This window comes from Urocitellus parryii, chromosome 2 (assembly GCF_045843805.1).
Source record: "Urocitellus parryii isolate mUroPar1 chromosome 2, mUroPar1.hap1, whole genome shotgun sequence".
NCBI classification, from domain to species: domain Eukaryota; kingdom Metazoa; phylum Chordata; class Mammalia; order Rodentia; family Sciuridae; genus Urocitellus; species Urocitellus parryii.
The window spans coordinates 87449535-87474603 of NC_135532.1; the positions used below are offsets into that span (position 1 = coordinate 87449535).

A 25069-nucleotide genomic window follows, 5' to 3' on the forward strand; every position below is an offset into this window, starting at 1 on the left:
CTCAGCACCACATAAAAATAAAATAAAGATATTGTGCCCATCTACAACTAAAAAGTAAAATATTTAAAAACAAATATACCAATTTGGCACTGGGTTCAATTCTCAGCACCACATATAAGTAAAATAAAATAAATGGTCCATGAACAACTAAAAAAATTTAAAAAAATAAATTTTAATAACTGAAAACAACCAATAAATAAAAATTAATAAAATGAAACATTTCCTAGTTTACTTTACACATTTTGATAGCACTGGATTCAAATTAAAATGAATAAAAAGAAAAAGGGCTTTTAAGACTGTGTTTACTCTCTTCCAGTTTTCTGTCAAATTATGGCACAACTATTGGGACAGACTTTTCCTGCTTCTGACCTACAGAACTATGGGGCCCAAAGTTATGCTAATTGGGTTTGACGCATAGGAATTCCATTGGTGAGTCTTCTTATTATTATTCTTTTCAATATTCAGAGTAGATTCATTCATAAAAGCAGCCCTGAATTCCCACGCTAAGATTGATGATTGGGCTAGTAAGCAGCTCAATGGTAAAGCAGCAAAGTTCTTGCTTTACATTCCCAAGCCCTGGGTTCAATCCCTGATCCCACCTTCCCCAACAAAAAAAAGACAGATAAATTAATGCCAGTTAAGAAGAAAAATAAAAAAAAGAAATAAACAAACTTTATCAATAGGTAAATGCTTATTCAGAAACATACCTGCTCTGCATTCTGCAGGATCTCTGTCAAGTGACCCCATGTCCTTTACCTCTTCAAAACAACTTTTCCCAAAAGTTGAGAGTCAGGGAACATGCTTTAGTCCTTAGTCATCTCTCTTCTGCTGGCATGCCAGAGGAGAGGGAATGTGTGGGATATAATCCGGATGAGAATCAAGGTCTAAATTGGGGCCAACTTGGGAAGCATTTCAGGTAACATCACATAATAACTATTTGGTAAAATTCAAATTCATGAACAAATGATATAGAACAAAAAGATGTTATGATTAAAGGTCAAGAAGAAACAAATGGGGCTGGGGTTGTGGCTCAGTGGTAGAGCTCTGACTCCAACGTGTGAGGCACTGGCTTTGATTCACAGCACCACAAACAAATAAATGCATACAATAAAGGTCCTGAGACCCTGCCCCAGCTCAAGACCTTCCCAGATCCGCCCTGCCAACATATGCAGGGGCCAGGGCCCAGGGTAGCTGGTTTCATTCCATGCTCAGGCCCAGCCCAGGACCATTTCCACTCACTGGCACACACCCGCCTGAGCTCATGTGCAATCCAGATCCACCCTGCAGGCCTGCACATGAGCCCAGAAGCAAGGTAGGCCCGCGTGCGTACATTGCTCAATTAGGAGACCTCTACCAAGCGCAAGTCCGGCCGAAGACTGCCTTTACATACCAGCAGACATCCGCTGGACCTCAGGCTCTGCCCAGATCAGCCTGGCCAACCTGCACAGGAACCCTGGGAAAGGGTAGGCCCAGGTCCATCCTGCCATCTCTCGACCCTCCCTGGAGTTGAGACTCGGGCGAGGATTGCCTCTGCCCACCTGCAGACCACTTCAGGAGCTCATGTCCAGTCCAGATACACCATGAAGACATACACGGGAGGTGGGGCCTAGGGTAGCCTGAGTCCATCCAGTCACCATGAGACTGGCCCTGGAGCTCAGGCTTGATGAAAGACTGACTCTTCCCACCAGCACCTCCCACTTGACTTCAGGTTTGGCCCAGGACTCACTCTGCCCAACAACAGACATGCAGGGGTGTCCAGCCCTGTCCCAGATCAGCCTCGACAATCTGAGAGGGGGGCTGGAGCCCAGGGTAGGCTCGGTTCCATTCCAACAATGGCCAACTACCTTTGGAGCTCAGGATCGGCCCTGGACCACCTCCACCCACAAACAGATACCCACCTGAGCTCATACTCAACCCAGAACCACCTAGCAGACCTTCGAGGGAGACTGCACAAGGGTAGGCCCAGTTCCATCCTGCCACCAATTGAACACCACCAGAGCTCCAGCTCTGCCCAGATCTGACTCCCCAACCTAGGCAGGAGCCAGAGCATGAGCTCAGGGTAGCCTAAGTCCATCCAGTCACCAGGAGACTGGCACCAGAGCTCAGGCTCCACCCAGGACTGGTTCTGCCCACTGACAGACACCTGTCAGAGTTCAGCCCCAGCCCAGATCAGCCTAGCTGACAGGCATAGGAGTATGGACCAAGGAAGGCCTGGGGCTATCATGCCACCACCAGATCCCCATCAGAGCTCCAGCCAGTCCCAGGACCGCTTATGCACACAGGCAAACACCCTTTGGGGCTCATACAAGGCCCAGATCCTCCTCCATGACTTCTGCACAGAAGCCCGGGCAAGCATAGGCCCAGTTCCATCCTGCCACTGGAACCCTGCTAGAGCTCCAGCTCTGCCCAAGTCCCCTGGACGACCTGCTTGGGAGCTTGGCCAAGGCCCATTCTTCCGACACTGGCCGATCCCCTCCAGAGCTCAAGTTCAGCCCAGGACCGCCTCTGCCCACAGGCAGACACCCTCTGGAGCTCATCCATGGCCTAAATCTGCCTCGCTGACCTGTGTGTGATCCTTAGCAAGGGTAGGCCTGGTTCTATCCCACCACCAGCAGAATTCTGCCAGCCCTGCCCAGATCTCCCTTCTTGACCTGCACAGGTGATGGTGTCCAGGGTAAGCCAGGGTCCATCCTTCCACCACCTGACCCCCAACTAGGTCTTCAGTGCCAACACACCCTGGAGACAGGGTACAGAGTATTCCTGGGTCCATAAAGCTCTGTGAGACCCCCACCAGAGCACAGGCTCGGCCCCAGACAACCTGAACCCACCCGCCGACCAAGCTGTAACTCAGGCTCAACCCAGGATTGCCTTTACCCATTGGAGCTCCTGCTGGAACACAGGCATGACCCAGGACCTCCTATGGCTGCAGCCAGACACCAACTGGGTCTCAGTCCTTGCCAAGATCAGCTTCCATGACATGAGCAGGAGTTGTAGCACAGGGTTAGCCCTGATTCTTCCCTCCACCCTCAGACCACAGCCCGCGCTCAGGCACTGCACAGATCTGTCTTGCAGACTTCAAGGGGAGCCCCAGAAGAGATTAGGCCTGATTCATCCAGTCACCAGGATACCCTGGCTGGAGCTTACCAATGGCCCAGGATCTACTCTGCCCTCAGCCCAGATCTGCCTTGCTCACCTGTGCAGGAGCTAGAGCTGCCCCACCTGCAGACACCCTCTGGAGCTCTTGCTCCTCCAAGATACTCCTTGCTGACATGCATGGGAGCCTTTGCACAGGGTATCCCTGGATCCAGCCGGCCACTTGTAGACCCTGGCCAGAGCTAAGGCCTGGCCAAGAAAGATCATCTTTGCTGACCTGCAAGAATTCTATGGCCCAGATTAGGTGAATGTCCATCCCACCAATGGGAAACTCCCAAGGAGCTCAACAAGAAACAAATAGCCAAAACAAACAAACAAACAAAAAAGTAAATAAGTAAAACTAGCTTATTCAAAAACCTAAATTTATTTGCATTTACTTTCAGTAGAGCTTCATGGATTGACTCTATTCATCAATTCAAGAGATTTATAGTACCTAAGCCTGATTTGGGTGGCCAAATGTTATCGATGTAAAGGTAGCAGAATACAACAATTACTAATAGGGCATTATGTAAAATTGTGGATGTGTAACCGACGTGATTCTGCAATCTGCATTTGGGGTAAAATTGGGGGTTCATAACCCACTTCAATCTAATGTATGAAATATGATATGTCAAGAGCTTTGTAATGTTGTGAACAACCAATAAAAAAAATAAAAAATTAAAAATAAATAAATAAAACATGATTGTAAAATATTGAAAATATCTTCTGTGACTTCTCACCAGTATCAACCATATTAACCAGAATATCATATCTGAAAAAATTTGACATCACATTGGAAATTTAGAAGTAGACTCAGAATTCCAAATCTGGCAAAGGGCTCTCTACATGAAGCAAAACTGTTGACAGTGGCTTGAAAAGAGTATTTTGATGATGTTCCTGTGAAATTTTAAAAAGGCATTAGCACTTCCACCTTCATTATAGCTTAAGCCACAAGAGTTGGGATGTAGAAACAATCTCTATGTCCCTCAAAAGATGTATAGGTCTACAGATTTTGGCTGATAACCCAATGGAGCCTTAGAAAAAGAAAGAAGGCCTGCAGTCCATGACAACACAAGGGAGTCACGGATGGCCAAAATAAATGGGCTAGTTCCACAACAAACACTGCGGGGCTCCACATACATGAAGTCCATAAGATGGTTCAACTCATAGCCACAGAGAGTAGGAGGGGGGTTGCCAGGGTTGGGGGATGGACCTGTCAATCACCAGGTCTAAAATTTCAGGGATGCAGAAGAAACAGTTCTAGAGAGCTATGCAGTTGGTTTGCAATGAAAGGGGGTGCTGCTCCCCTCTTCAATATTCTTACTAAATTGTAACAAGGAATAAATAAATAGAAGTCCAGTTAATTATACAGAGGCCTTGGAACATTTTCTAAAAAGAAAGCTCCTAGACACAGCTGGAGCCCCAAGGGAGTCTGTGGGTGACTGGATGGATCCGGGTCTACCCTTGCCAGGACTCTAGCAGGGATCAACTAAGCAGTCCTTTGCAGAGCCTAAGCTCAAGCAGGGATCTGGTGGAGTCTGGATAAACTCAGGCCTATGACATGTCCAGGCTCACCTGCACTTCTGCAAGATGAATCAGGGAAGAGCCTGAGCTCTGGCAGGATCAGTGCAGCCAATGGTGGAATGGACATTGGCCTACCCTGGATCTGGACTCTCACAGGTGTACTTCTAGGATCTGGGCTGAGCCCTCACTCCAGCAGGTGTCTACTGGTGAGCACAGGTGGTCCTGGCTTGGGCCTGAGGTTGTTGAGAATCTGTGGGTAGGTTGAGATATTCTGGGCCAGGCCTGAGCTCCTGCGTGCAGAGGGAGGGGGTGGTCTTCTGATAGGTGGAGGTTGTATTGAGCAGAGCCTAAGCTCTAGCAGAGGTCAGCCAGAGACAGGAAGGAAACAGGCCTACCCTGGCCCAGGCTCAGTCATAGGTCAGACAGGGGCTATGCTTGAGCACCTGAGGGTGTCTGCCTGTGGGCAGAGGCAGTCCTTGGTCTGGCCTGAGCTCTGGTTGGGGTCAGCTGGCAGTGGAATAGAACCTTGAACCACACTCCCAAGCTCCTTGTCAGGGCTGATCTGGGCTGGGGATTAATTCCTGCATGTGTCCACCGGTGGACGCAGGCAGTCCTGAGTAGAGCAAAGGCTCCAAGTAGATCTGTAGAGTCCTGGGCTGACCCTCTGTGTGGGTCCATCCCACCACCAGCACACTACTGCCTAGGCTGAGACTCGGGCCAGGACTGCCTCTGCTCACTGGCAGACCACTGTAGGAGGTCAGGTCCGGTTCAGATTCTCGCCACAGGTCCTGCGAGGGAGCCTAGGCCCAGAGTGGCCTGGGTCCATTAGGACACCAGCAGACTGGTGCAGAAGCTCAGGTTTGACCAAGGACTGACTCCACCCACTAGCAGACCCCTTGTGAGCTCTGGGTCTCAGGCTCTGCCCAGGATTGACTCCGCCCACTGGTCCAAACCTGCAAGTGTTCAGCCCCAGCCCAGATCAGCCTGGCTGACAGGCGTTGGAGCCTGGACCCAGGAAGGCCTGGAAATCCTACCACCAGCCAACCCCCACCAGAGCTCAGGCCTGGCCCAGGATATCTCCACCCACCCACTGATCCCCCCAAAGCTGAAGCCCCTGGCTGGAATGCCTGTGCTCACAGGCAGACACCTGCTGGAGCTTGGGCTCATCCTAGATCAGCCTAATACTCTTGTGGGCATCTGGATCCAGGGTAGAATCCCGCCACCAGCAGATCCCCCGCGGGAGCTCAGGCTCCGCCCAGATTCACTTTGCACAAATGCAAGGGAGCCAAAGTTCATCCCGCCACTGCCAGAATCCTGCTGGAGCTTAGGCTTGGCTCAGGATCACCTGAAGGGACCTTCTTGGAAGCCCTGAAGTAGTCGAGGTTCCATCTGGTCACCTGCAGACCCCTGCTCGGGCTCAAGCTCTGCCCAGGAGCCGGACCCCAGCATAGGCCCTGGTTATACCTGCCACCTGCTGTGGCCTTTAGGACCTTAGGCTTGGCCTAGGACTGCTTCTGCTCCAAGGCAGACATCCTTGGGTGCTCAGGATCCGCCCAGATCTTCCACGAGGACCTGCAATGGGAGCCTGGCCTAGGATACCCCCAGGTCCCACCCTCCACACCATAAAATTATATCTTTGAGACTGTCCACACATTTGGAAAACACCTTTAGAACATAAGAATGTGCAAGGTCCTGACACAGCTTCCATCAGCTCTCTCTGGAAGAACTCAGCTTGATGTGTGCAGCCTGCTGGGGTAGGCCCTGGCTGGTAAGTCTGCAATTTCAACAGGTACAACATTTCCACTTGTTTTTCATGTTTATCTGGGGGAGCCCAAGGCCTGGTTTACAACAGAGATTGTAGGGGGATACTTTGTTTTCATCTCCATGATATTATTTACCACATTCCCATACCTGTTACGGATAATGCGTAGTTTTCATCAATAAAACAGAATAAAAGAGATAGAAAGCCACATCTGCAGACATCTATCTGATACGACAACAAAACATACACTGGAGAAAAGACAGAATTTTTAAACAAATGGTTATCCCAATGTAGAAGAATAAAACGAGAACCTTATCTCTCACCCTGGAAAAAAAATCAACTCAGAATCAATCAAAGCCCTAAGAGTTAGACCAGAATTTAGGCAACTCCTAAAAGAAAACATAGGGTAAATACTCCAATTTTTAGGCACAATGACTTTCTCAATAGGATCTCTAAAGCTCAGGAAATAATAGAGTTAATAAATGGAATGGCATTAAACTAAAAAGCTTCTGTACACTAAGTGAAAAAATGAAGAAAGTGAAGAGAGAACCTACAAAATGAAAGAAAATCTGCTAGCTACCCTAGCAGATTTCTTACAGAGAATTAATATCTAGAATATATAAAGAATTCAAAAAACTTAACACCAAAAAATCAAATAACCCAATTAATAGATGTGTAAATGAATAAAAGAGGAATTTCTCAAAAGAAGAAACAAAAATGACCAACAAACATGTGGAAAAAAAAGTTCAACATTATTAGCAACTAGGGAAATGCAAATCAACTCCACTGAGTATGGAGAATAGAAGGAATGATGGGAGATAAAACAGGGGTCATGATCTGAAATTGAATTCCATGCATCAGGATGAATACAACTACTATGTACAACCATAAAGTTCTAATAAAAAAGGAAAACAAAAAAATTTCATCAAGATTTTATTGCATATCAGTCACAATGGTAGTTATCAAGAAAACAAATAATAACAAATGGTAGAGAGGATATAGAGAAAAATAAAAAAATTATACTGTTGGTGTAATTACAAATTAGTCCAAGTATAAAAATCTGTATGGAGGCACTCCTCAAAACTAGGCGTGGAACCACCATATGACCCTGTTATACAACTCTTTAATATGTATGGCAGAATTAAAATCATCTTACTACAGCGATACATGCATACCCATATTTATAGCAGTACAGTACACAATAACTGAGCTATGGAACCAGCCTTGGTGTCCATCAATGGATGAATGGATAAAGAAAATGTGGTATTTATACAGGATTATTATTTCGTTTTTGGTATCAGGAATTGAACTCAGGGGCACTTAATGCTGAGCATAATCCCCAGCTCTTTATTTTAATATTTTACTAGAGACAGGATATTGCAGAGTTGCTTAGAGCGTCACTAAGTTGCTGAGACTGGGTTTTAATGTGTGATTCTTCTGCCTCAGCCTCCCAAGGTTCTGGGACTACAGGCATGCACCACCATGATTGGCTATATACATAATTTTAACATACATTTTTATTTATGCAACCATAAAGAAAAAAGAAATAATGTTATTCGCATTATAATGGTTGGAACTAGAGACCATCATTTTAAGTGAACTAAGTCAAACTCAGAAGGTCAAAGGACATGTGTTTTCTCTGATACACAGAAGCTTGAGAGGAAAAAAGAAAAGAAAGGTAGGAGTGCCTTTTCCTTCTTCAGAGTCACTGCTGGTTCTTCTACATTTTTGAACCCATGTGCAAAGAAAAGACTACCAACTCCATTTTTAAATCATACTAAAGCAAGCTTCTATTTGTACACACAAAGAGAGCTGATCAGCAGCTGTCTCTCCAAACATGGGCTAGAAATCAGCACCCCACTTTCAGGAAAGGGATTTTATAGCACAAAAAGTTGCAAAGGGGAGGGTGTCTTGAAAACTTCCAGCTAATAGGATTTTGACAAGTATAATGCAAAAGCAGATAGTAGAATAGTGATCTACATGGCTCAACATTTCAAGTTAGGAAATAAATTCAGATCCCAACATCAGAATTTATGAGGCACCACTAATTTTTCAGAGAGAGAGAATTGTTACCTGATCAGGAAAAGCCAGGCATTGGTGAGTCCAAGGCATGGGCAGGCATTCCAAGCAAGTTTGAAACGTCAAAATATGAGCAGGCCAAATACAAAACCTAGTGTTTACAAAAAATAGAAATGTACTTTTTATAACTTTTGACAAAATGGCTCCTGAAATTAGGGGGGAATTAGGCTAGGTTTATCAACATCCGCCTGGGGTCTGCACATACTAAAGAAAAATGTGTGTGTGTATATATGTATATGTGTGTGTGTGTTTGTGTGTGTGTGTGTTTGCACATGCACATGTGTGAACACATTGTGTCATTGGTGGTGTTTCTGCCTTTCCCACAAATGGGAGTATACAAGATGTAATTCTCTATAACTTCCTCTTTTGATTTGATGATACAACCTTAATATTAGTATCATTTCACATAAAGCTGGTTTGTTTTTTAACCTCCCTAAAGTATTCCCTATGGTGAAAATGTCAAAATGTTCTTTTTTTCTTCTGTAAGAGCTTTTTATTAAACAATGAAGCTGAACTGTAACACAATTTTAAATATTTGTAAATTAGGTCACAAAAGGGATGCAAAATGTTTGTAGTTCAATTATGTAATTTATACAGGTAAAGTCACATATCAAATCTTACATTAATATATAAAATTATTCCATGATTAAATGTAGCCCAAATCTAATAATGATAAGCTATGTTAGTAGATCTCTTTTCCTCTGATATCAATATTATTTCCAATACAGACTTACCAAATGGAATCTGAAAAATAAATTTTAAAAAATTGATAAAGAATGACTAAATCTCTGCAAACTAAATGGTTGAATTTACAAAAAATTCTGGGAAAAAAGCACTAAAATACTAAGATTAAAATTACCATTATTTTACATGTATATTCTACCATGTGTTCATGATTCTGTTCATAAAAAAAAATCTCTCAAGGAATTTTTCAAGAGTTGATCTACTGGGTAAATTTCCTTAAGACCAAATGGTAATTGATCTCCTTATTATGTGGCTTGCATAAAGTTATCCAAACTTAATGTACTTTCATATTTACCTTTTTTCAGACAAAAGTCTATTCTGCCAGAGAGAACACAAATCTGGAATGAAAACATTTGGAGTTGCTTGCTAGTATTTACAAAGTTCTTTCCTGACCCATTTCTATTTTGTCTCAAGATTATCTAACTTGAACACACACATGTTAAGAACTCCTATCTTTTCAGGTAACAAGTGGGTTATTTTGTATAAAAGGAAGTTTTAAACAAATCTTCTCAGTATGAGACCATTTTTTATAGTTTCAGTCCATCTTCAGTTGCTTAAAGAGAAATCAGCAATCCTCTCTTATTACTAAATATCACACAGGACAAGCCCTAGCTAAGAGAGTATCTTATTTTGGTTGAGTTTCAACAATTAGAATCAGGTTACTCTCATAAATGACTAACTATTAAAATTACTTTTACAAATGTGAAAACTTTTTTTTTCCTTAGAGAAAGGGAAATGGTAGGCACAAGATGGTGAACAGAGTACATAAATTTGTGCATTCAGTACATGACTTGGGTCATTTTTTCCCTACATGGTGGGTTTTTTTATTATATATTTTACTAAGCCTATATAATAAAAGACAGAACTAAACCTATATATGAAAGCAAATTTGATAAAACATTCCTCTTCAAGTCTCATAAACATATGAAGTTCTCATTATAAGTTCTCTACAATATATTTGTACATTTTCATAGACTATCATAATGCACAAACTCATGGAATTCTCCTGCTATGCAGTTAATTTTGCCTAGATCTGCCATTATCTTCATAAGTATTCAATGAAGCCACAAACAAAGGTACTGTAATTTTTGGAATCTATCCAAGTTTTAAAGGAAAAAAATGATCAGCAGAAATTCCATAAAACAGAAGGGAAACAAATCCCTTACTTTCTTTTGTTTTTGTGTCAGTTGTTTGAAAAACATTAGAAGCAGACATGAGGTTTTCTATATATTGTCCAAGAACTTGGTTTTCTGATTTTAGCTTCAGATTTTCTTCTTTCACTGCAACTACTCTTGCAGAGAGATCTTCAAGTGTGTGTTGGAGTTCCAACATTTGATTATTAAAGTCATATTTTTCTTCCAGTTCCACCTGATTTTCAGCATCAACTGCATCCATGTTTTTTTCATTATCTTCAATGTAATCTTCAGTCTTCAGCTATTTAAAACAATGCTGCAATAAATGACTTCTTACACTGAATGCATACACCACATTCCCACCACCTGTGTACATACCTACCTATCTAAATATCAAGTCTATGGAGTTCTACTTATCCATCAGGACATATGTCTTCGTGGATGGAACAATATCAATGGAGAGATTGATAGAGGAATAGATACCCACATTTTTAGTATTTTTTAAATTGTAGATGGACACAATATCTTTCTTTACTTATTGTTGTGTGGTAAGGATGATTGATCTCAGTGCCTTTCACATGCAAGGCTGGAGCACTACCACTGAGCTATAGCCTAGCCCTCAAATTTAGTTTCTAAATAAAAATGTATTATTTAAAAGGGTTCAGAAAGGAGAAAAGAGGTAGGGGTTAAAAAGTTATTAGAAGCCACGAGTGAGAGAACAAGAGAGTCCAACCAACTCCTAGACACCAGGTTTTTTTTTTTTTTTTTTCTGGGACATCAGAAAGCAGAACAGAGGGAAATTCAAAGAAGCCTGAGATGGAAAAAGATTTAAAAAATCAATGTTTGGAAAATGTTCGCAATATGTGAGCAAGAAGTCATTTGGAGAAAATGTGTGGAGAACACCATGCTAGAACTCACATCAGATCTGTGCTTTTGAGCCCCTGCTGTGGACACCAGGTGCTAATGATGCATCAGTGCAGGGTCATCAGTGTAACTACAAGAACCTCTATGGATGATGGAGCCATGAATGGCATGGGGAACACCTACCCTCCTCCCCACTTCTTCTGGAAAACTAAAGCTGCTCTAAAAAATTAAAGTCATAAAAATAATCACAGTATCTGCATCCATGAAGCTTCAAGTATCACAGGAAAGGCAGATATTAAATCATTTTGTCAAGAAACATTATGTATTAAAATTAGAGCTACAAAAATTTTGTAAGGTGCTGTAGGAGAGGACAAGAAGGGGTGGGAAAATTCCTAGCATGAAGTGACATAAGTGGAAACAGTGTAAGCAAGGAAGAGGCTGTATGAACATTAGGCAGAGAACTTTCTAGTGAAGGGAAAGAGAACAGACAAGGCAGCAAAAAGTGAATTCACTGGAGGAGTTCAAGGGGGCTGGAAGACAGGAAACAAAGGGGAATAAGGCACATAGACAGAACAGCCTGCAGCTCCTGTTACAATATGGGGTTCAAGAGCAATGAGAAGCTACTGAAGGGATTTAAGCAAACTTTGTAGGGGGACACATATGTGTATGCGTAAATATGTGTTTCGATGTGCAGAATGTAGAGAGAGGGTGGGAGAACCAGTTAGGAGACTGTGAGTAGTCTGGATGATAGCTGGTGACAGCCTACATGGGGATAGTGGGGAGAGGGGGACAGATTGGGGCTATACTTGAAAGGACTAACAATGGGCTGGACAAGTTTGAGCCAAAAGGAAGTGTCCAGAATGACTCAGGATTCCTGGCTGTGCAGCAAGATAAGTGACCCAGGAGCTCAGTTGAAAAAGAGCCTTCAGGTGACATTGCTTCATCATACACTGAGGAACATGTCACCTGCAGGCTGGGAGGATGCACACCTCCTTCCCTCAAAGCAGATGTGTGTTTTAAGGATCAACACTGGGGCACTTTGAGCAACTCTGTGGTAGTTGAATCATGGCATGTCAAGAACACCTGCAGAGAGTTAGCTCAAGAAGAAGAAAGGCCCAAGTTTAAACTTAAAGACTCACAATATTCAGGCCTAGGTAGATTGCTCCCAGCAAGAAACTAAAAAACAAAAACAAAAAAAATGGTACAGAAGAGGGAACAGAGGGAGGACCATCTGCTCCTACAGACAGCAATGATGACTTGCCCTCCTTACCTACTGTCTCTCCCCGTCTGCATCACTCTTCTCCACTGTTCTATATCCCTCATTCCTCCCTCTCCTAACCCCACGTATTTACCAATCCTACAAAAGGCACTCAAGTAAAAATACTAAACCAGGAGAAAATCACTGACTATGTGTTAACTTCCAAAGAAAATATTCTACAAAAGTATGTTGTGGGTAGGTTAAACACCATTACAATACTAATTTCTGAATCATGACTTATTTACTCAGAAATTAAGATCTGGAATTTGAACAATATTGTATCATCTGAACATGAAACCATATACTAGAACTTGAGCCAGGTGGTCCACTTGGGGACAGCTGGCTGTACACTCTAGTGACCTGTACTGTTCCCAAGGAGATGTCAAAACTTAATGTTGTTCTACAGTATGCAAATGACAGTTTGGGTCTAAAGTAAGTCATTTGCTAATGATTTACATTGGAGAAAGCCACAGAAAGAGTACACCATTATATTTACATTAAATCACCTCTTCATCTAAAACAAAGGTTTGTGAATTCTCAGGATTCAATGAAAAAAATTGTAAATCCCTCTGAGATATACTGTAACGCCAGCAAGCAGAAACCCCGGATGGTGCTTGCTCTATTATACATAGGTGGTGCCTAAAGATTCAACAAAATGCTGTCATTGAGCCCCCACATCATGACAGGAAATAGACACTATTATCACCACTGAACAAAGAAAACAAAGTGTAGGATCATGAAGCTGAGTTACTTCAGGAAGATCACCTTGGTGGAGCTAGTCCTTGCCCCCAGGCTGCCCAGTGCCAGAGATTGTTCTCTCATCTACTCTGCTGGGGCCTTTACCACCTCAGTACATGAATAGCAACAACAAAAACAAACAAACAAACAAACAAAACAGAAAGTACCCTACTTTCTCTGCATAGTGGAAGTGAACACAATGTAAATTTGGAAGAAGGAGGGGCTTTAATCCTCTAATTTGATTTTTAAAGAAACTAGCAAAATCAGTTCATCACAAAACCATATATATATAAACACTATGGAACTATAAGAAACATTTGCAAAGAAATGCTAAGTATTGTCACAAGAAAAGTGGGTGTTTATATTCAGTATAGGGAAGGACAAACACCACAGTTTATGCAGCTACTGATTAATCAAACCATTCACCAATAGCTGTCAGCAATGAGAGTGGACTATTCACAGTGGGCAGGGCTCAGCATATTACATGCAAATATGGTGTGTACACTCCAGGGCTTACTCTTTGTATCCTAGCTGTTGATCACTAAAATAACAGGGATGTAGCTCAGATTTAACCAAATTATGTTGTAAAAGATGAAGAAATTATGAGCTTCCATGAATTATTAAACATAACGAACAAACTTCTATGACCCAAGGGAAGGTAGGACATGCTAAATACAAAAGCCCAGTGTTGAGACTCAGTGTACTCCTCATACAGGCATACCTGTCACGTGTCATCTTTAGTAGAATCATAAGTTAATTGATTGGTATGTATTCCTCCTTCTTTTAAGTTACTAGTAGAAATTGGTGACACCTTTAATCCCAGCTACCCAGAGGCTGAAGCAAGAAGATCACAAGTTCAAGATAAACTTTAAAGAGAATTTGTCTCAAAAAAATTTAAATGGTTCAGGAAATAGCTCAATGGTACAGTGCATCTGGGTAAAACCCCCAGAACTCAAAACAAAACAAAACAAAAATATAAACAAACTAATAGATCAGAGGTCTGTGCCTAATTTGTTTATTTCCCAAATTCTAGAAACTGAAACACTGTTTAAGTTTTATGTTCTGGGTTTTTGGTAAAATGGCTCCAGTAAATATAACTCCTTATCCTTAGCAAAACAGAAACCTAAAGAACAAACAAAAAATGTACACAATAAGTAACCTATTTGAACACAACCAATTCTACAACTCATCAAGAATGAAAGGGGTCACAAGAAAAAGTCATAGACTTTTCAAAATAGTTTTCAGAAATTTTTACATAAATTTGAAAATATATTAATTTATTCTACTCAGCCCCAGTTTTACCTTTGCAAAGAGGGATGGCAAATTCAAGAGATCAACTGGTAGAAATCCAGTAAAGAGCAAAATCATCTTTCCAAGATGATTAAAAAACAACAACAACAACATAAACCTCAAAAACAGCCCATCAGAGCTTTTCCCAAAGAAAAGACTACTTTCAGATAGGCAGTCTCAGAGGACTCTCTGAAAAAGGGTGCTATGACTCAGTATGCCTAGACACAGGAAAGGCTGACTCTACCCTTTCTAGCTACAGACAATACACAGGAGTGAAAAGTGTGAAGTAAAAATGACACTTATTTATCCCTTTTAACTCAACACTCTTTAAGCAGGTCAGATCAGTACTTCTCAAACTACCCATGGCAAGGGACTGCTTTTAAATTTCCAGTTTCATCATGGTAAGCATCTCTAATAAAATACAATAAAACTTCTTGAAAATTAACATTTCAAAATAAAGACATAAATGATACATACTCACCATTTCAAGTTATTAGCTTAACAGGCATTAAATTTCTCCCTTAAAAAGGTATAAAATGTTTAATCCTTTACTCTTAATATCTTTACTCAATTAGTCACAGACTAGTAATCAGTTTTGACTGGCCTTGTTCCTGGTCCCTGGCCCACACTCTGAGTAGCATTACATTGGATCACAAAATTCCCATGTTCTGTAACATCCATCAATACCTGTAGGATACTTGTTGGGAAATACTGACATAGAGCAAAAAGACAGAACATAACAGGGTTAGAGTCAAATTCTCAACAAATATCCTTACAATCCACCTACACAATAATAGAAAGTGCTAGCTGAAATTCAGCTAACTTCATGGCTGAGTTAATGTAAAACATTTCTTTCTGTTTTTTTTTTTTTTTTAAGGTGAGACAGATTGAAAAATGAAACAGATTGAAGTTGTTATTCTGTGTCTGATCAGAGAGCTTAGAAAATTAACTCCACCAGACATAGGTGCTGTCTCTTACTGTCATCTCTAACCTGGGAGATGACAGGAAATAAAATACTCTCAGGCATCAGACAAGCAATGGTACTTCACTGGGTGGCAAGTGGAGGCCCAGAACAAGAAGAAGCACTCAGGGCTGTGCCAAGGAAAGCTGCCTCAGGATCCCTGGCCCAGGTCAGATCAAGGCTACCATCCTCTGTGTTCCGGGGTCTACCTCCATCCATGCCTCAAGCTCCCATGGGTCTCTGCCATGCATACTCTTCCCCTGATGCCCACATTGCTGCTCACACCATTCCTTCTAGAATTTTCTCAGGTTCACCAGTCTTGCTCACAGGGCAGTATGCCCACCCACTTTACTCCTTTATATTTGTCCAAAACACTGGACACCTTTAACAGACTAGATTCTTATCTATTTGTTGGTTTATTGTCTGTCTCCCTGCACTTGGAAGAGAAGAACAAAGGAAAAAGGATTTGCACATTTTGTTCTTAAAAAAAATATTTGTAGATGGACACAATATCTTTATTTTACTTTTAAGTTGTGCTGAGAATGGAACTTAGTGCCTCACGCATGCTAAGCAAGCACTGTGCTCTACAAATGAGCCACAATCCCAACCCCAGTCTTTTGTTCTTTGATGTTCTCCAAACACCTAGAATGTGCTGGATGCACGACAGACACTTAACAACTTAACAAGTTTTATAAACCAAAACAAAACCTGTGTAAGATGGTGTGATAATTATTTAGATTTAATTTGCTCTATTTTTTTTCTTTTTAGCAATAATCTGATTAGAGATATCAATAAACAACATGATTGATGTATACTGAACTTTAGTTCATTTCATCCCTTGAAAGTCATCTGAACTCTCACAAATCACTCTACTGCCTTAACAAAACTGGGTAGCTTAACAAAGCCAGTTTTCATAGTAATCCTTGAAAGTATACGTAGCTGTCCCTCAGAATGCACAGGGAGTTGATTTCAGAACTCTTCATGGATACCTAAGCCCATAGATGCTCCAGCTCCTTCTTTAAAAAGGCAGTGTCTGCATATAACCTGATAGAACCCAGCTGGATACATTAATTACCTCTAAATTATTGTATTAATCTGATGGAAAGTTGTTAATAGGTAAATAGTCATTACACTATAGTTGTTTTGAAATTATGACAAAAAAAGTAGTCCACGTATGTTCAGTGAAGATGAAATCACTTTTCTTTAATAATTTGGATCTGCAATTGGTTGAGGCCATAGATGTCCAAACCAAAAATAAGAGTGGACCAACTTATCAGCCATGTCATTAAACTAAATTTAAGATTTTAGGAGTGAGGAAGACATTTCCTATCCTTGAATTGGTAACTATATTTTCTACTTTCTTAGAGACATAAATTATAGCATTAGTGCCACAGTGGCACTGATGACAGCCATATGCTCTTAGGAAACACATTCCTCCATGAGAATAATTACCAGTTTTTTCTAAATGCAGTAGGAAAATTTTGCAAATACAAATGAGGACTTGTTTTTAAAGTCTTCATGTATCACCAAGTTAGAAATAACATTTTCATTATTTTCTTTCTTGAAATCATTACAAATGAATAGGACTTATACATGAAACTAAGTTTTAAAACTTAGCTCTAATACAAAATTGAAATATTATAAAAAAGTGAATGTGTGTCAGTCCCAAGGTAATCCTGCATGGAACTTCACATCCACCTCTGCTTCAGAAAAGAATAAATGTCACTGTCTTCTCAGGTGCCTGGAATGAAACAGGAACCTACCCTTTCATGTGGCATTCTTAATTTCTGAATCAACTCCTGCAATCATGCCCTCTGTTCCCAGGCCAGGCAGAGTGGGGACACTCACTGCCCATCCCCTGGGCAGGACAGTACAGTACAGCTTCTCCAGTGCAGGGACCTGAGAATATTACCTCCATCCTCAGCATTCTTAAATCTATTTCCCCTTATAGAATAAAAGCATACTGCCCAAAGCCCTCTGTGACATGGCTCCTACCTGAGTGGCTAGACTTCCCACTTCTTTGTACATAGAGCACTATCTTCTCTGCTATACTACTTAAAAGCCAGTGCAAATGCCTAATTCCTTCCCCTCCTCACTTTACAAATGCTGGTTCCTCTGCCCAGAATCTGGTCCTGTGCCAACTGCTGCCAACTGCTACTGGACTCAGGGCTAACATTTATCTCCTGGAAGCCTCCTAGTTTATCAGAAAAGTCCTATGTCTTAATTTTCTCTCTGTAACTATTTGTGTGTCTTCACGGAGCTAAAAAAGAAGGTCCTAAAAGGTAAAGAGAGCACCTTTATTTTTTTCTGAATTTGTGTCTCTAGTACTAAACATAGCCAGGCTAGCAGAAGGCAATCAATAAATGTTAACGGGACAGATAAATAACAGAGTGGATCTCCCTATAACAATTCCATAACACAGAGCCCTTACATGATGTTCCTGTGAAATATATCCCAGATAAACTACCAAATCTATGCAGAAAACTACCAATTTATCACATCGACATCTAAGCATAAATTCCTAAATACACACATAGACTTGAATACTTTACTTGCCCAGAGGGGTCCTGAGAAAACACAAGGAAGTATTTTTGGAGCACAGCCTATGAAATGGGAAGATGGCAGCAGGACTTCAGGACCCAGGTCTCAATCTCTTCCTGGAGGCACATGAAGCTCAAGTTCCTTCAAAGCATCTTGGATCAAGAAACAGTAACTTGAGGCAATGGGCTATGTGTTATGTAGTCTGTGTATCTGGGCAACTGTTCCACTTCAGAATCTGGGAACTCAGAGTGCTTTGATTACAGCAGGAATAGCGCATATGACACTGAATGGGACTGAACCAGAGTTAACCAGAGTAACAGACATGCGAACTTTCCCTCAGTTTTTGAAGAAGATATGTAACAAACACTTCACTGCAAAGCATAACTATTGAGGTAATTTACGAGCTTTCAAAGGACAGTGTCCTCACTGAGCACAGGCTGGGAAGATGGCTGCTCTTACCACAGGGGCATGGGAGTTGCTCTTTTATTTTTCTTCATGAGCTCTTTTTCAATCTTCTTATCCTATAATCATCTTTCCTTAATCTTGAAACTTTAGGTGAATATTGTCTAATTCCTCTGGCAATCAACAATGTACACATTTACAATCTCTCCTACTGATTTTACATGCTGACTCATTTTATTAAGCATTTATTCACTTTGTCAATTTTTAAGAGTCAATGAACACAACACCAAACTAGATAACAAATAAGTGTTTTCTGATGTAACAAAATCTAACTGTTGTTTAGTTAATGCAAGGATCTCATTTTTTGGACATTCTTTGACAAGTTTTGTAGTAAAAAACAGTTTTCAACTGTAAGTTAGAAAACCTGGGTTGAAACACTATAGATGCTAGTCACTAGCTATAGGACTCATTAAAAGGCATTTAACAAATCTGCAAAGAACCTCAGCTATGTCTTCAGATAAACAAATAACAACTCATAACCAATGCTCTGTAATGACAAGTCAACATGATATTCTGTGAGAGTACATAGCCATCTACAGAGGAATACTATAGAGTGGTGTTGAGTAGCTGATGGTACAACTCACATTAGCAATAAATGCTCTTCATTCAGATCTCATAGCAATAGACAATTACTTGGAAGAACAACTTCTTCGTTCAAACAAGTACAACAAAATACTACAACATTTAGGGTATTTAGAATAATGATATTATAAAAATGAGAATATTAACAAGGTCCTACTAAAACCAGGTCTTTCAATTTACTGAAAAATTCTAAACTAAGATCTTTAGAAAATCAGCATTTGGAAGTATTTAGTCAGAGATCTTGGACTACTATGTACAGCTGAATCTAAGAGGAGAGGAAGATCAAATACAGGAAGGAAAATTGACTTACTTCTTCAGGTTTGAGGTGTTATTTAAGTGGCTTAGAAATCTCTGCCACTAATTGTCTGCTAATGCCAATTTTAAAATATAAATTTCAGCCCAAATACAGATAACTTTCAATTACTTAGGGAACTAATCCATCCTTCAATGAGCCTACAAACAATCTCAGTCCATCTAAAAAAATGAAAGTAAAACCTATGCAAAAATTTATATGCTGGAAAAAAATCAATCCAATTGACTCATGTCGCCTCACAGCAGGACGAGAGATAAAACGTTTTATATTAAGATAAATTAACAGAATCTGAAAATATATTTTAAAATTATCTACTTGGACCATGAACAATTTTGGAAAATGATCTACCTGCACTTGCAACAGTTGTGTATTTCATGAATAGATGATGCAGTATTCTGTACGTTTATCAATCAAACAGTTCAGATTTTACATACTCATTGACTGACATGACTGCTTATTCTAATAGTTGAGATAGATATGGTTACATTGTAAATTGGTTTATTTTTCCTTATACTTATTTTCCATTTGGGGCTTTACAAATTTAAAAGCCATGCCATTAGATTCATATAAATTCATAATTCATAATTATTTTATTTTTCTTAAATTCCCCAATTTCATCATAATGTAAATGTCTGGTTTCATTTCTAGAAATACTTCTCACCATGATTTCTTTTTCAGGTAGTAATAGAAATGTACCCAGTTTCCTTTCCTTGCAACTTGGTCATATGTACAACATTGCCAACCTATTTGCCCTTTTAGGATACGATCTCAAGCTATGCTTCTGGAAAACAGCACACAATTGTTAATAGTGTTTACACAATTCTACAAATGCATGAGTTTGTCTCCTCCCTCTATGCGTGGAATGGCTCAAACCCAGGCCTTCCACAGATTAGGGCAGCACTCTATGCTAACCTACACCCAGCCTGGAATATATGTATGTGTTTGTATGTGTGTGTGTGTATGTATGTATGTCTATCTATCTATATATATATATATATATATATATATATATATATATATATCCCAGAATAGTATAAATGTCTGTTTTCTATGTGATTGACTTTGCTGTCCTGTTTTTACAATATAGCACATAAACAGATCTAGAAAATTATATGCCGAAACTTCCCCTAATAGTCTCTTAAAATTGTTGAATTAATGTGACTATTAATCTTGTTCAGCAATTGGATGCAAATACCTAAATACAATTTTTTTTAGTGAGTACTACATGGGAAGAAAAAGTCTTAGGACATTAGATAGCTTCTTGAAAATAAAAAACTAGTAGCATTTGATTGCAAACAAGACATTCTTAATCAATGCCATCATTCGTAATCTACAATTATAATTAAAATTTCACAGACATTTTTTTTCACACTGTATATAAATACACATCACAATGATGTAGTTAGAATTAATACACAATATATAGAAAATGAACAAAATTTAGATTTAGACCAAAAACTTAATTGCTATCTTTTGAAAAATGAGTTGATTAGATATTATTTTATCTTATGCTAATTTACATTATTACAAATTTTAATTAAACATACTAGATTTAGGTGCTAAGAATGTCTGCAATATCTACATTTAAAGTTTCTACATATAATTTTATAAATCCAAATTTCAAAAGAAGGGTACTTTAATGAATAATGGAAGTCTCTTCTGGTTTACTTAATTTCTATTAATTATATCTTGTGTATATATATATACACACACACACACAAACACACACACACAAACAGTACATACAACTATGTAGTCCTTGTAGGAAAGTAATGATCATAGTCTAATAATTTCTGAGGATTAAAGTACCTAACAGAATGCCTGAATACAAACATGTTTTTTTCTTGTCATAAATCTGGAGTCCTATTAAAAACAAAACAAAACAAAACAAAAAACAATAAAAAATGCTCTTAAATTCACAGTTTTTAAATTACTGAAAATGATTTATGTTATTTTAGCAATTACATAAAAACACAGATACCTTCAGCTTACCAAATCTCTGGATAAAAAAAGATAAAATACAAATTTTAATTAGTTAATTATTGTTGTTTAGATTTTCTTGACTTAAGGGCAGGGTTGGGGGGTGGGGGAGCCATTGCCACAATCAATCCCATCATTCTGTGTTGGAAACTTTAAATCAGAACATTTGTTTAGAATAAGTTGTAGAGTGCTTTATTTTTTACTGGAGTATAATTCCCTAAGCATTTAATAGAAAAAAGTCTGAAAATTTAAAAAAAAATAATGACATATTAAACATCCCTTATAAAAACAAATCCCACCAGAATTGTTAGGCAGTCCATTTGAGTAAAAACGAAAGAACCAAGTATTGGTTTGAAACTTTTCAGTCCAAAAGTCTACAAAGAGAACTGTATTGATGAAAAATCTTACCCTGAACTCATCTGTTACAGCTTCTATATTCCGTATTTCTCCGTCCAAGCCAAATTTTATACTTGATAGTTATGTAAAGGTCTATGTTACCACTACATAATGTTTAATACTATTCACACACACACACTTCATTTTAACAATACCTATTAATCACTTCAACAATTTATTGTTTCAAACACATACCACCTCTGAAAGACAATGAAGAGATCCCTAAGCATTTAAGCCATTTCTCATTAGAGAAAAACTTCCCCTCCTCTGAGAATCACTCACTATACCTAAATATTTTGTGTGTTTTAGAAAGTATAATTTCTTAAATTTAAAAATGTGCTTGGAGATTTCTTCTCCTTCTGATTTTCCAAAGTAAAAATAGCATATTCCAGAATTCACCCTAAAAAAGGTAATTTTTTCTTAAAAAGATATTGCTTCTCTAAACACACGATGTCATTCAAATGTGTTCCATAGTTTGTTTATGTAGACATTCTATCTGTGTTTATTCTAAAGCTAGAACCAAAAAATGACTGGGCAATACCAATGCTGCTTTGGCTGTTTCTACTGAATAAAGTCACACAACATCATAGTTTATAAATTATATTACATTCATTTATAAATGGTCTTTGCCAATAGAATAAGAAGAATGGGACATCTGATTCTTAAAACACTTGAGGAAATTAAGAATCTGTATAATACAGTAAGAAAAAAGTTTAAAAAGAAAAATCCAATTTAGAACGGGCATAGAATTAACTAAGATTTAAAATGTTCTCATTTCTTCTTTCAGTATTATAATTTCATATGTCTTTTTAAAAAGAATTGATTTAAAATACAGTAATTGTTAAACTATCTTCCAGAAAATCAAGCATCCTTAACATTTCTGTATAAGTGTATTTATCAGTCTTGTGCAAGAGTTGGCAATTCCTGGCACCAGGGTCACATTATGCTTTTCCTGCAAAGTTGATGATGCACATCAAACATCGACCAAATTCCTCAAGAATCATCCAGTCTGCTACTGCCTTTGATTCTCTCTTCTTGTCTGCCTGGTTGTGAAGCCAATTACTACTTCCTTAGTTTTAAACATAAATGTCAAGTTTCCTCCTCCACTATTCAAAGCCATTGTTGACCTAGTAAGCAAGTCTGAAATAATCTGAGAAGATCATTTAGTCTTCCTGCTGTTTGCTGCTGCACTCTTTCTTCAGCTTTTTCTGCCAAATGCATCTATGTCTTTCTTTCTGGGCTTCATTCAAAATTCTTACAGCCAACACATTTCCATATTGGGGAACATATTATTTCTTCCACATAGCACTCAGTAGTTTTTAAGACATCCTGACATTGGCAATTACATCCCTTGCTATGACATTGATATGCTTTTCTCTCCCTTTCCTTTCCCTATCTTAGCCTTAAAATCTGTATCTCTGTCAGTGCATACCTTTATTGCTTTTTGCCTTTCATTTTTATGTTCCAAATTGTTATAACAATTAATATAACTGCAATGATTATAAAATTTGCCATTTACAGAGGAATTACAGTATAATTACAAACAGAGATTTTGTACATTTACAGGGCTTTCTGGGCTGACTGGCAGATACTGATGGGATTATGAAATTGAATGGAAAACTTGCCTGGGTCTGGATACCAGATGTTTCAATAAAATCTGCTACACACACATATGAAGACTGCTACAGCTGAGTAATGTATTGAGGTGGAAGCACTGCATAACCCACAATGCCTGTTCCTGGAGCTGGTGCCAGGACAGTACTTGGTGGAATGTTAGTGAGGTTGAGCTGTATCTGTGACAGTGGGGTGGAAGGCATAATAAGCCATTGCTGTGTTTGGCTGTTAGTTACTATTTATGAAGCCTGGTTGATGGATTTTGGGGCAACTTGTTGGATAGCATGAGCTTGGAAAATGGAACTGACATCAGCACTGGGGTTGTATTAACAACCACTGGCTTTGCTTCCTAAAGAGCCTTAATGCTTGTACTGGGATTATGACTAACTGGTTGGGTTAAGATACTAGCTATTCTGTCAGTAACATATAAGACATAATGAAACTTCCTTCCAGGTGCTTGAATCTTCTGGCCATTTGCCAGCAGTTTCAGAGGAATTGGGACCAGTTTCCAGAGGAATAGTTGTCTTAAATTGTGATATGCTCACTCCTCCAACAGTGATGGTCTGCACAGCTGATTTCATTTCCTTATATGGTGATTTCAAAGGTGAGATGGCTATTTTATTTGACATCTGCATTGTAAAATTAAAAGTTGATGCAATGACACCACTTTCAGATATTGTTATGGTCTTTGATGGAGTTCCAGGAGTAGACTGTGAAAGAACCCTACCTGCATTAACTGATGTTGTCTGTTTTGTAACTGCTTTCCTATTAATTGGTTTTGCAAAGATCAGCTTCATGATTACTAGACCACAGGTCGGTGTTCCAGATTTCATAGTATTCTCTTCTGGCACCACCTCTATGATCAGTTTTGATTTCAGTGTCCTTCATGGCTACTAGATTTTATACCTGGCATTTCCAATTTTACAGGCCTGTCCTGTCTATATATTATGTACTTGATATCAAACTGGCATTTAAAGAAATTGACACTCCTGAATTAAAATTTAAATAAGTAAATGAAGTCAAATAATTCAATTCAAATCAATTAGTTATATAAAAATATATGTCTTTAAAATTCTAGCTCACAAATTTTTCTAGATGGCCAGACAATAAAATATTTATTTCTATAAATGTCTAAAATGTAATATAACATCTATTGCTTCTAAAATTTTTCAACAGAGAAAATTAATACTCCTATTTACATTGTTCTAAAATTCTTACTTTATGAATAATATAAGTAAATTAAATTTAAAATAATTGGGATTAATCTTCATCAATATGGTTTCTTAAATAAATAAATTAGAAATTACAACTGAAGGGCAACTACTTTCTCCTTTTTTCTTTCCAATTGTTAAAGAAACGACAGGATCCTGCCTCAAATCTCTCCACAGCAAGCTGAATTAATTGTCCTTATCCTGACATTCATATTATTTTCTACTACTTTAAATATTGTTACAGATTCTTGATATACAGGTAAACCTGTTCTTCATATTTCTGTAGCTGTATTTTCCCCTTGTTTGGATTCCAATTTACTATCTCTTCTTTTTAACCCTTCAAACTCTTTCACAGCATCATATGTCCCCCATCTTCCTTGTTCATATGCACAGCCACACTAAGTTTCCTGGATCTTTGATAGAGAATAATATATCATCTTGAAAAGAGTCTAGCCAACTCAGAAAGGCTGGTAAAAAATCACGAG

The 25069-nt window shown here is 39.1% G+C and overlaps 1 pseudogene; it reads right to left on the bottom strand.

Moving 5' to 3' along the window:
* Positions 1–22583: 22583 nt before the first annotated feature.
* On the bottom strand, positions 22584–24206 carry LOC113178264 (protein lin-54 homolog pseudogene; annotated as a pseudogene).
* Positions 24207–25069: the final 863 nt, after the last annotated feature.